Raw genomic sequence first — 13,828 nt, 5'->3', positions numbered from 1 at the left:
AAAAGGAGGGATCAATATGATTCTAAGAACAATAAATTCTAAAAATCCGAAGTAAAAATATCAACTATTTTGTACTTTCTTACAAATGCTAAAATAGAAAGTTACACTGGAGCTGACTTAAAATTTGATACTATGAGCCATCTAAGTAAACAACAAAAAAAGGACCACAGAGAACATCAACAATTGCTCCAAGGCTTTCCAGAGACGGTGTTAAGCAATCACTGTCTTTACTGACCTAAAAGTGAAGGCCTGACTCTCTCTCACCATATACATCAGTATAAAAAGAAGAGGAAAACTAATTTTTAAGCAGCACTCTCCAGTGAATAAATCATACAGCAAAGTCACACTGGCTTCCTGGTGGTCTTGGTTATGCGCAAACATATTAAGGATGCAAACTTGATCACGTGAACCTAAGTTATGCTGTTATGCCTCCACATACCTATTAATTGCACTAAATCAATTTGGATAAAGGAAGGAGTTCACATATCCCTAGACCTGAAGAATCCAGAGAGTGCTGCATTTATGCAAAGAATGAGTTACATTACCATAGCTCGTAAGCGGGGACCCTGCAACACTTCATTTCATCACAAAAACAATCTTTGCGTGTACTTCTTACATAAATTAAATATTAATACTGGAAACCTTTGGAATAGTAATTTTGATAGAGAGCAAGGTCTAAATTTTTTTTAAGTTCTTGTTTCAAGTCTTTTGGTTTTTTTTGTTGTCTCTGCTATTTTACAAATAGAGTGACCAGCAGGCAATGGCACTACCTTCCACGGCTATAGGCTTGGGGGTGCTCTGCTAGCTTTGCCCAGACAAGCCATCCTTAATTGTGCCAGCAGTGACGCTGAACACAACAAAATAAAAATCACGGGGGCAGGATTAAGCTTGTGGTGTCAATGCAGAAAAACATTTACATTGTGTCTATTCTCAAGTCTCAGTTCATAACTATAATAGTTCATTTCTTATTTATAGAAATAAAACATGGGTAACAGTTAAAAACGGAAAGTATACCATTCTGACCCATTTTTGACACAGTATTATTATTTTCAGTATCTCAGTATCATCAAGAACAAAAATAGCGTATAGCTGCAATTACTGTAGAAGCAAAGACTGCTATGCCAATGAACATGGCACTTTCAAAAACCGTGAAACTTGTAAACTTAAATGAAGGTTAAACTTCAAACTTTCAATTAACTAACATGCCTGTTTTATAAGGGTATAATGAAAAACTGCCCCTGAAGAGCACAATGATGTATTTAAAAAAAAAAACTTTGTTATTAGAAAGTGATAAAAAAGGAAGATGCAGAAATGGGGAGTGGACTAATACAGTTTTAATACATGTATTTGCACCAGTGAAAGTCATGTTCTTAATGAGTCATGAATAGCTCTATCACTGATGACTTATGATCTTTACCCATGTACAAACGTAGTAAGCCACTTCCCACTGCTGCAGTGCCCATGTATATTCGACACACACACACACACACACACATTAACAAGCAACAATCTTAGTGCCTAACTGTCCTAGCTGCTGAGCGCCCTCAGCTCCCGACAGGCCCCTCAGGGAGGTCTAAAACAAAGTGTAATCCTGACAAATAATTTAGTGGTCAAAGTCTTAGGAATTTCAAGAGCCAGTCACTTTCTTGCTTTCTTTGCCGCCTTCAGTACATCACACTTTTTCCTGTTAGGACGCCGGCATCTTTCATCAATGCTCGGTATACATTCGTAATGCCACACTTCTTCCTTTTTCTCCACAGGGTAAACTGCTTCCATGGAATGACGGATCAGTCTCAGTCTGATGGGATCGAGCTGTTTTTTGTTACAAGCACCTGAGTGGTTATATTGCAGTCTGAGATTCTCTGGAGTAAAGAGTTCTGGAAAGAGTCTTACCAGAAGCCGGGCAGCGAAGTTTCCAACTGAAAGGCTCTGCTGTGCTATCTCTCTTACCTCCTTATCAGACAGCAAATACGGAGAAGGCACAGGGAAGTCTGGATTAGGAGCTTCTTCCTGCTCTTTATCCTCAATAAAATGAGAGGATTCTACCTGTTCAGTCTCATAAAAACTGGATGATTGCACATTCTGTTGACTATTTTCCATCTCCCTTTTGGCCCAAAATCTATGGAAAAAATCATTGACTTGAGGCAAACACTCCACATGCCACACAGCTGTGTTCTTCACAGAAGGATAACAAACTTCCACATAGTTACGGATAAACTACAGATGAAGAGAATCAAGTTTCCTTCTGTTGAGGAAGCCGCACGCACTGCAGTTTCTGTTGAATGAATCATCGTTGAAGAGCTCTGGGAAGAGCTGCACTAGCAACCGGCAGGCTAAGTCTCCACCTGATGTGCTTTGATCCATCATTTGTTTGAGCTCTGCAGAAGTCAGCCGGTACTCAGGAGGAGGCTTGAACTCTGCGACAGACTCTGCTGGACTGACTTGCTTCTTAATTCAGCTGACCTCCAGAGACAACAGGTCAACTTTGCTGTGAAGCTGGGTCACATTGGAATTGAGGGTGTTAAGCGTGTAAAACATTTTCGGTATCGAATATAGATTTGGATCGGAATCTGTGGTGGCAGTTGTCACAGCAATGGTTGCAGCAGAGTCTCTTGTGCGCTGATCGTTCAAAGTTTGAAGATGCGAGGGACGGCTGGGACTGATTTTTTCAAACAAATCGTAAGAAGCAAACTGCTCTGTTCCTGGTGGGTTCTTCTTCTCTGTAATTTTGTGTGAGATGCCATAGAGAGGTTTTTTATAAGATGGAGTGCTTATGTCACTGAAGGGTTCTTCTTCACAGAGCCGTGCTGTATTAGGATTCTTGTTCTCGTTTGGCTGCTCTGTATTTACCTGAGTGGGTGAGCCAGTGTCTCTGTTCTTCAGGTTTGAATGGGGGCCCTTTGAATGAATAAATACTGTATTAGCAAAACTGCCTTAAAAATATTAGCTATAAATGCGTGCCTCTTAAGCAGGTATCATTACATAAATATGCACTGCCAAATTTTCTCCAGAGGACTTAATTGTGTTACATATATCAAATTAATAAATGCATTAGAAAAAAAAATCAAAAATACAGTAAAGTATTATTTAGGGGTTTTTTTTGTTTTGTTTCATTTCATTGTTTTTTGTGTTGGTTCATGGCTTTCCCCATAGTATAGAAATGCAATTGTAATCCTAAACACTTTTACCCCACAGAGCTCTAAATACTCTCCCAAATTAAGTGTCATTATCCTCCACCTTGCATATGAGGATCTTGGGCTGCAGAGAACTTGGGTGGCAACAAGTCAGCAACAGAGCCAAGAACAGAATTCAGATTTTCTGACTCCTAATCCTGTGACCTTGCCACTGCCTCCACCAACTGCATTTAATGTTTCAACATTCTCTTTAGGTTAGCTTTTGAAAACACTGCCAAGGCTATCAGACACCAAAATTATGCTTATTCTCTTCTTTCTGATGTGAAAGGTTTATATAGCTATTTTTATCTTTACAACGTTGTACAACTCCTGAACAGGTTTCTGAGAATGAGTAAAATTAAAATATTATTCAATTCAAACAATAAAAACCTAAAAATGTAGTATCTTGATACTGTCTTTTTAAAAAGGGGAGTCTAAGATTTCTTTAATTCTGAAAGGCAAGGAAGTGTAGATTCACTGGATTTCTCATCTTCTAAATGGTTTCTGTAGAAAAACAGCACTAAGTTCTTAAGAAACTCATGTTCTCAATCATTTTCTAACTCTTCCTCATTGTTTGAAATCTGAAGCAAGCATTTTATCAACTTACAGTAAATATTTACAGTTTGGGATTTTTCTTTCTTTCTTTCTTTCTTTTTTTTTTTTTTTTTTGCAAACACATGGATATTGCAAATAATTCTTAGGAAGATACAGGTAGATACAACAAAATCAAAATCCAACATACAGAATTCAAACATGAGAGGTGAAACACTAGAATAGGGTAACTGAAAAGATTATGGACTCTCCTTCACTGGTTAGACAAATGTCTGGATTGTCACAGCTGGGATGTTGCACCAGTTCAGAAGTTGTAATACCTTCCATTCTTATCTGTTGAAATCTTCTGCATCCCTGCATTTTTATCTTTCAGTCAATATGTACGTTCATACCTGCCTCACTGACATCAAAATCCGTTCATAGATGGCAAAGTTACAGCCCTATTTCTCCCACTGAATAGCCAAGGACTGTGTGACATGAGAGGGGCTATAATCAGTCAAACTTAGTTAATCCAAACCACTACCTGTTCCTATGTTCTATGAAAAACAACAAAAAAACTTCCAAATGAGTAAATGAACCTATAAATGTGTTTCATAAATATGACAGCTCCCACATCATTTAAAGAAATAGCCAGACAAGTCATGTGTGCAGATTGGGTCAAGATTAGCTATACTTGCCTCTAACTCATTACTAATGTAAAACTAGTTAAGTGACTTGCATTTTGCCTGTAACAGCACTAAATTTAGCCTACAAGATGCGAACAGAAAAATCAGAGCTGTGTATAGAGAAGTCACCTCTTGTGCAAAGCGTCTTTTCTTCACACTGGGTAAGACATCTTGCTGGCTCCCTGAACCATCACAACCAAGCGACATCTGTTTCCGTTTGTTGGATTCCTGTAGGCAAGCAACTGCGCCATCCAGTGAGTGTTCCTCAGAAGATCTGGATGTTACCGAGAAGTCTAGAGCTTCATCTTCATTTTCTGTTTCTACTTTCACTATATCTTTTCTAGGAATTTCTACTGGAAAAAGAGAAGGTTTAGAATGATAAAGCACTCTCTCCAGAAAACCATGATACCCTTAAAACAATGTCTTTTGTGCTTTGTTTCTTTTTATGAAAATGTATTTTGAACAACATAACTCTTTTTTATCACTTATATAATAAGTGCATGTTAAGGCCACCCCAAAGTCAATTTTTTATTATGCAAGGAACCATACAAACATCTAGTAAATGCCATTTTCTTCCCCGAAGAAGAGCTGAAAGTATAAATAAATAAAGTTACGGTAGGAAGAAGGGTTTTTTGGAGTGGGAGGAAGGAAATAGAGGAGAAAATACCGTGAACAAAAAAAAATAGTAGGATGTTTTAGATAGCTTTTCAAAAATCATTAATACAATTTTCCTTGATGCAGCTGCATTCTTCATCAGGTTATGAAAGTTTTCATTCAATATATATTTTTGCCTGATTATAAATTACACAAAGTGTAACATTTTACCTTCATCATCATCAGTGATTTCAGCTGAGTTCATCTTCTATCTCACTAAAGAACAAAACAAAAACAAAGCGGTATCAGCACCTTCTGGAATCAGGACGTATATTTTTATAAGTATTTTTAATCTACAGCCACTGGTCATTAACAGCCCACCGGTGATTTCCAGTCTGAACTTTTGTACTAGCCAGCTATTTTAATGACTTTCTCGGCCATCTATAGACCTATCAAGCATGTAAACTATACTGCGAACAATGTAAGATAGCCAGGAACTTGTTTAAAACTGTACGTCTTTTTCTGATAAGGAGAAAAAATAAAAGTCATTTAACCTTCTCTAGAATAATAAACTACCTTGGCAAGATATAGATGGAAGTTGTCTGCATTAAATTCTCCACCCTGTACTAAGTGCCTACTTCTTATTACAGTCAAATGCTTTTATATTATCATTGTGGGACATAATCTAAAGTCATCACAGAAGCAGAACTCACTGTAAAGTGCAATATACGTGCTGGAATAAATTTTCAGTTAAAAACCCTGTCTTTTGATATGGATTGCATTAATTCAAAACAGAGGAATCTGTAGATTTGCATTAACACTCATTTTTTTCTTACTGGCAGCCAATAGCCTCTAAACAACAGAAACGTGCTTTTTGTAAGGAAAAAAACAAATATTTGTTTTATTAGAGCATGATTTTAGCCTTACCTCTCCTATAAAAGACCGAGTTGTATTTCTGTTTCCCTGAAAACTGATTTTGCAAATTACTTGAGATAAACATCTGTGGACATGTTCATAAAAAGATACTTTAAATCTGTTGGGGATCTACAAAGCAAACACCCCGATCGGATCTCACTGGCCATCATGAGTACACAGCTGCAAACTGACGCTTACAATTGGTAAACTGTCACATGCTGATTATGTTCATCTACACCCAGCATTATGTTTACTTGGCCCCAGAATATTTTACATTTTCCACAGTCACATTCCTTTTTCAAATAGCTTTCGTTCAACTCTTCGTGCCTATCCTTTAGCCAAGGTCTGAAATTTGTCAATGTTACTAAAAAAGACGGGCCTGGTTCTGTCCGGAGCTAGAGAATAAGGCAACTAATCTATCAAAACTGTACTTACAGTGTCCGCGTGGGAATTGTGATGAAATAAGAGAGAGAGAATCTGTACTGGAAAAAATAAAAAATTTAGTCTTAGTCTTCCTTTCTAATACTGTTGTATAGAAATTTATTTAAAATAATCTCAAAATATTGTTAAAAAACCCTGCAAACACTTGAATACTGAGTAGCTGTGACTTTTTCTTTCAGATTCAGGGTAAGATTTTGTATTACAGCACCACGACAGGTAGCACATACATCCAGACAAAACAAAACATGGATGGAGTTATAAAAGCTGCTCATACTGGACCATTTGAGGAGCCAAAATAGCCTCTGACACGCTCATCTTCAGTATAGCCCCAATACATAGCCTTGTAAACAGCATCCTTAAGAGAACTGCCTTCACCATTTTGCCACCAGAAAATCTCCTTCAGGTGGACGTAGAGCCACTATAAACCCCTTAGATATCCCACATAATTCCTTCCTTCAGGATCTGCATTTATGAATTGATCTACATATAAATTATGGCAGCTTAACAGTTCTAAAAATCACTTCACTTAAACTTGTGCAAACTCTGTAAAGACATACCAATGTGAAACCTAACTGGCCCACACCAACCTGTAAACCACCCGATAAGTACTGACGAAGGTCAATACCCAGTGTTACTAACTCAATACTATTTATGAACTTCGGTTAAGCCATTACAGTTCTTTACAAAAAATCCCAAGAAGATAGTGTATTTCCTACTGCGTCATCAGAAAGCTATGTTAAACTTTAAGAAAAGTATGTAACACTAAATGTCATATTTTGCCCTGATATCCCATATACACTGATAGTCAGTTTTTGGATCTTAGACTTTACTACACCGTGTTAGGCTTAGCTCTAAGGGATGTGGCACAAAATGCGGACGTGCACAAGACACACAACCCTTTCGCGCCTGAGGTGCAAGTAAGCAAATCAGCTGATCCTACTACAGAATATTTTCAAATGGAAATCAAAATGTTTAGGTTTTCAAGCCAATTCCTATACTGCAGAATTGGAGCAAACCACTAGAAGTTGGTAAACTAGTAATCACAGAGCCAGAAGGGAAGAAAATAAGAGGGAGCAGGGGACAACACAAAATATCTAAGTGGGGATATACAACAGAATTTTTTTTTTTTCCCTCCTTTTCACTACTCAGCGCTACTACTGCTACTCAGATTGGAAGAATGCTTTAGGAGAATTCCTCTAAGGTAAGACAAGCAAGCTGGAAGGAAAAGATAAAGGAAGATCTGAATAATCATTCCTTAATAAAAACTGGAGAAAAGTGAAAACTGAAGCTCAGCACATATCTTGGTTAACAGCTAACTTTCTAAAAGATGCAACATCAGGAAAACCAAAGCTATCCCAGACTCAGGTCAAATAAGATGCAATTAAAACATTTTGTTTCACACCTTTGAAACAAAGAGTTATTATTTTGGAATTATGTTTTTGATTTGAAAACTGCCAGCATGCAATTAAAAGCAAATGGTCCAATGAGCATCAGAACTAATGAAGCTTCGAAATACCGGATTTTATATTTGGTGCCAAATAAAAACACAATACAAAGACGAGAGGTCTTGCTGATGATACATAATAAAAAGAATCTTGTGATCAAGGCAATTCTCTGCACCCGCAATCATTCTTTAAGAAAGTCCGACTGATCATTTTCAAGTTACAACTATTTATATACATATATACCTACTTATAGATGACTATTATATATAAGTATACATATATTTATATACTTGTAAAAGTACAAAAGTGCATACATACCACATATAGAATACAATTCCATTTTCACAACAGAAGCGTATTATAATTACAAATTAAAACGAATCATTATCTTAACTAATATACTGTAACATGATAAAAATACTGTTACCAGTTTTATAGAAGGGTTTGTTATTCAGTAATTTAAATGCTTGCACAAGATGGTATTGTTCAGTTCGTTAACGCATGGATAAGTGTGTAGCTGCTGTTTCTTGAATGCAGATTATCTACTAAAAACTTTAATATTAATATGTTCATGTAGGCTGGAAGAAATGTCTCTAATTCTTCATTATCAACTGTAAGAACCTGCTATTAAAAATACGTGCTTTTAGACATTACGCATTATGAGATGTTTATTCCTTTTATACCTTCATGGTGGTACATTGCTTCCTATATAAAACTCACAGGCCTCAGTGAAAAGTATTCTACTTGATTTTTTTGTGTGTCTGATGAGGTGAACTGTTCCCTACATTTTGGCCAAAAGATAAGATACGTGTGTTTGCTAGTAACATTAAATATTCCTTAGAGTACGGGGAAAAAAAGTTCAATCTCCTCACTTTCAGCACGCAGTGAAAGACACACAGCAATTTCTTTGAAGTAAAGGTAACCTAGTAAAGCTAAGTAAATGATGAGAACACCAAAAAAGCTGCTATTCTAAGGAGATAATATTGGCTAAATTCCACAAGCTCTGTGTATCGAACTGCTGTTATTTTACTTCATACTTAAGAATAACATGAAAAAGTTGCTCCTTCTCTTACACGTGCCCTCCCGTAACACAACGTTAGCAGAACAAAATGACAATATTATTACACTAGATAATTAAAGCATAGTCCGCCCTCAGCCAGCCGTAATTATTGTCTGTTTATTAATCTTTAGCAGAGGACGACGACTAATTAATCTAGCAGATAGGACACTCACCGGACAGTAGAGTGTCCGCGGTTCTGCTCCTCGTCTACAGGTCCCCGCCATACATCACGTGAAATGCGCCGGGCCAAGCACCGAGTGCCCGATCCTTCCGCCTCCCCAGCTGTAACTGACTCCCTCCAGCCTTCTGAATTCCCACGTCTTTGCATCACAGCAGCCAGGTTCCGAGGGGGAGCCCAAGGGCAGCCGTGGGCAGGCGGGAGCAGTGCCGGCGGGCGGGGGCACCTCTAGCCGGGAAACTTTGTCCCGCGCGATGTTTTAGAAGAAGGACCCCCCACACACATAAAGGCACTGAAATAATGAGCGCAAATGCCCGTTCTCAAGAGGATCCCACCAGCCCTTTCAGGCCCGGAAGGAGAGCGGACCATAGGCACACCCCTGTTTTCAGCCTGTCCAGCAGCTGCCCGTTGCTCAGGGAACACGATGCTTTCCAGGGTGTCTGGCTCTGCTGCTGGATGGCAGAAGGGAACCTGGAGAGCCAAGAAGTCTGGGTTGTCCGTTGGGAGCCAACTAACTTAGATCTTTTCCTTCCTAGCTTCAGTGCCAGATTCGGCAACTTCAGAATTACACTTATCCTTACGATATATGAGATTCCCCCCATTTGTAAACAAACACTGCAACTCAAATTCAATTCAACAGAACTACTACATATATACTACTCCAAAACAGAGCCTTAAAATGCATTTATTAGAGCCAATGTTTGCTTTCTGCTCAGTTCAATGGGATAGTGACTTGACTTTAATTATTGTAGAAGATCTCCTCAAAAAAACCCCAAAACAACGCAAGTAATTTTTCTGGACTTCCTGGTATTGTTATTAACATCCTTATTTTCTATTTAAGTATCCTTTTATTGTTGAAAACCTCATCACCATACTCATTACGATCATACTCACAATCTTTAGAATAAGCAAATAACTAGAAAGGGTCACTGTCAGTGTACTGCACTTCTGCCTGAAACATCTTCACCGACTAATGCTACAAAGTAACACCTAAACCTATTATAACACACAGAAATAATAATAATTAAAAAATCTGTATTATTTGTTTTGTACACCTCACCGCTTTGTATATATTCAGTCAGATATCCTTACAAATTGTGATTTTTTTTTTTCCCCTAGAGAAACATTTTTTAAAAGGGTTGTGAAGTTACTTGAACTTGAGAGGTTGAGGTAGCAGGTTAAGGAAGTTAAGTCTGGTACCTGAAACCACCTTAATTAAAAAAGAAGAGAAAATAATATTTGATTTCCAATTGACTATGCATCTTAAGAAACTCCGAAATAAGAATGTTGCTTCAGTTGTCTGAACAAAGAGAAAAATGCAAGAAGACAGCACAAAGAATAGCACAAAAAGCATGTTTTCTATTCTATCAATCAACTTTAATACAGCAGGGTGCTGCTAGCGACCCAGCAATGGAGTTTTTGAATAAAATTTATTCTTGATATTCAGTATTGATATTCAAAATACTAAATAACTTAGAAAACATTACAACCAAGTAACAGCTATAAACACATGTATAACACAAGTTTTTAAAGTATGAAAAAATTTTTTTAAAAGAACCAGTAGATGTTGTTGGAAGCATTACCCCTATGGACAGAAAAATCCCTATACTTAACATAGTTCGAAAACCTCCTTTGCTGCAATAAAACCTTGTTTTCCTTCAGTAAAGTAGAAGATGCATTCTACAATAATGAACTCCGGCTGAATGGAGAAAAACTATGGAAGAAAAGTAGAACTGTAAGACTTTTTGAAATTTTAATACTTCTAATACAGTGCAAGAAAATAGCCAAGGCGTGACCTCTTCTCACTCCTTTTACTTGGGTCAGAAGAGCTAGCCCCTAAATCGCTCTTCAAAGGTGACTAGCATTGCTAAGAGCACATCCAGCTCTGTGTGTGAGTGACAGTAGTTCCCCAGGTAAGACGCTATCCCTAAGAGAGGAGACATGCGGTATTAGAGAGTAAAAACTAAGGGTGAAAGTGGAGAGAAGGCAGATGGCAGCAAGGACACAACTTTATTAGTTGCTGAAGGAAATTATAGTTGCAGTTGATGGAGCAGAAATCGTTAAATCTACGAAAGATACTGGTGGAGCAGGCACACGATTAAAGAAAAAGAATGTTTCGTGATAGAAAGGGAAACTGGGCTTGCTCAGGAAAGGTTATTGGATCTGTAATAGAGCAGGAAAGGAAGCGTTTGGAAGACGAGTCAGAGGGTAGGAGACGCAGCTGCTCTTGCTGCTTCTCAGCAAACTTCCCAGAAGGGCGACAAACGCAGTCCTACACACCCTCCGTGCGAGGGTGATCCCGTTCCTGCGGTCAGAGGGCAGCAGGAAGAGGAGCTTTAATTCCTGATCACTTCAAGCTGGGGCTAGTTTCTGAGAGGTATAGTGCTGTCTTTTGTGAACTTTGAAAGGAGCATAAATAGTTGACCGGTACTCTGTTCTTTAAAATACTTTAAACTGTTTTTAAGCAAGGAGGGAGAATTTTGAATTTTGCTGTTTTATGTCTGTGCTGATACAAAAGAGGTTGGTAGGAAACGTCAGTCAGTACTATCTATCATAACTAAAAATTACTACATTACACCTTTTTCCCAGAGCTAGGTATTGGTTCTTAGAGAGGAAGGGTAAAGACCTTGGCAGGGAGGGTCATGATGAGACATTTTATTGCTTAGTGCCTGGGCTTTCTTAGAAAATCATAGCTGGAGGATCCATAACAGGACTAGTAGAGCCTTCCTTCCTCCTCTCCTGTGAGATAAGAATAATAAATGGAAAGAAAGGAACAAAATTAAAATTGCATGAAAACTGTGGGAATTTGCTTTCCCCAGAAAATATTTATGATCGTTCATCTTCTCTCTCTGTTTCCAGGTGAAAATTGGTGACATGCTGGATCTTATAGCAGATGAAGACAAAGAAACAGGAACTGCTGCAGTTATGCGTGTTGTCTTAAAAATATATATCTAACAAGACTGAAAGTGAAGAATACCAAGTAATTTTGAGGCATTGGAAAAACTTAAAAGCGCCCAAACAGGATGTACTTAAGTAACAGGAGTTTGCATGTGGCAGCATGAGACGTTTTGTAGAAAACCATATCATTTGTTGTTAAATATGAATTTTGGTTAAACAGAATTGCAGTACCCTTTTTAAGGGCTTGTGCTAGAATGTAATTTCCCTCTGCTGTGTGCATCAATATTCCTGTGCTAAGTCTGTCGCTTTTTGCTGTTAGTTCTGTTCCATGGAATTGCAGGAGACAAAACCCAACTTTTACATTTCCGGGCAGTTTCTCCATACAGAAGTTATATATAATGAATGAATAAAGACTAATTTGATCACGGTTTAATTGCTGTCTGATTTTGTTAATTAACATTAAAGTTGGCATCATAACAAGTAGGATAAATTTCCTAGCTTTATCTCTAGACTCATAAAATACTTATGTAAAATTCTGATTATGTAAAACTACTTTTTCTTTTAATTATTGATTTGATCTTGGTTAACAATACCAACTGTGTGTCTATCTACACTGCTGCTGTAACAAAAATACAAAAAGATACTGGTTGCAGCTGTGCATTTCTAAGTGGGAAACAGTGACAGAGAATGAAGGCAGAGATACTCTCTCCTGTCATAGAGCGGGCACATCAGTGAGGAGAAGTGTGCAGTATGGCTTTTTTTTACTGTTACTGAACAAAATCGAATCTCAGTTTCTGTCATATACTCATTTCAGTGTGGCGTTTAAGAGAATATTTAATACTTGTGCTCGGTGTCTATAGAGATCTGAGCAAAGGTCAGGCAATACTGCCATAAAAAGCTCATGTCTGTATTACTACAAGAACAGGCATCTCGGGATTAATCACCCACACTTGTAGTATTGAACATATGCTTCTGCCAACACAAAAAACTTTTGGGGATGAATTGTGGTTCTACAGCATTTTTATTCTGCTCATGTGTATTTAAACAGCCGCACAGAGATGTGTGCATGGAGGAAAGCTGGCCAGTCGGAGCAGGTAGCGACTGTGCATCCAGTCCGTGGGCTGTTCCCTACCTGGCCTGAAGAGCCCGGAGGGAAGAAGACAGCCCGGAAGAGGCAGCAGCAGCATGCTCCAGACCACTTGTTCCTGCACGTTCCTCAAATCTAAGTGAGCAGGGAACTAGGCAAGAAATTACTGCTCATAAAGTGAACCTGACGCTCTGGTGAAGTGCTGAACTGTCAGGTGCATATAAAAGCTCTGGTCATATAATGACTGGGCTTTCACTGCAGAAATGTCCCTGACAGGAGAGGAAGCAATGGTACGCACTTAGCGAAGAGTTAATGGGAACCATTGGTTTAAACTACCAATAGCTACACTATGGCTGTCTTCAGCCAAGCTACACCTGCCGCTGCCCATTGCCTCCAAAGTGCTGCTGCTGACTGCGTTATTTAAAATGCTGAGGAGGGAAGGCAGGATTGAATATAGCATATTGAATTATATTGAATATAGCATATTGAAACATAGCATATTGAATTCTTCTCAGAGTCTCAAGCTAGGAGAAACAATTTTAGCACTGCAGCTTTGGGTTTTCCTTTTTTTTAAAAAAAACTCTTGATCAATATAGCTCTTGTTTGTGCTGCTTCTGCAAACGCATCTAAGGGGAAAATCATTCCGGAGGAGAGGACTTGCACAGAACTTAAACATGGTTATTATGGGTTTGTTTTATAGTAGCAGCTCAGGGCCCCATTATACCTAACTCTGTACAATGCCCTTGTCTTCTGATGCAACAGGCTTCCAGTGCAACAGGCAAAGGATTTCAGTGGTGCCTGTGTAAGACATTTTATTGTT

General features: G+C 38.3%; 1 pseudogene; it reads right to left on the bottom strand.

Annotated features, from left to right (window-relative positions):
* Positions 1 to 2,007: 2,007 nt before the first annotated feature.
* LOC136993161 (BEN domain-containing protein 3-like) lies at positions 2,008 to 5,249 on the bottom strand (annotated as a pseudogene).
* Positions 5,250 to 13,828: the final 8,579 nt, after the last annotated feature.

Source organism: Apteryx mantelli, chromosome 11, assembly GCF_036417845.1.
Source record: "Apteryx mantelli isolate bAptMan1 chromosome 11, bAptMan1.hap1, whole genome shotgun sequence".
Classification (NCBI taxonomy): Eukaryota; Metazoa; Chordata; class Aves; order Apterygiformes; family Apterygidae; genus Apteryx; species Apteryx mantelli.
Note: the sequence above shows the minus strand (reverse complement) of the source record. Positions and strands in the feature narration are given on the sequence as shown.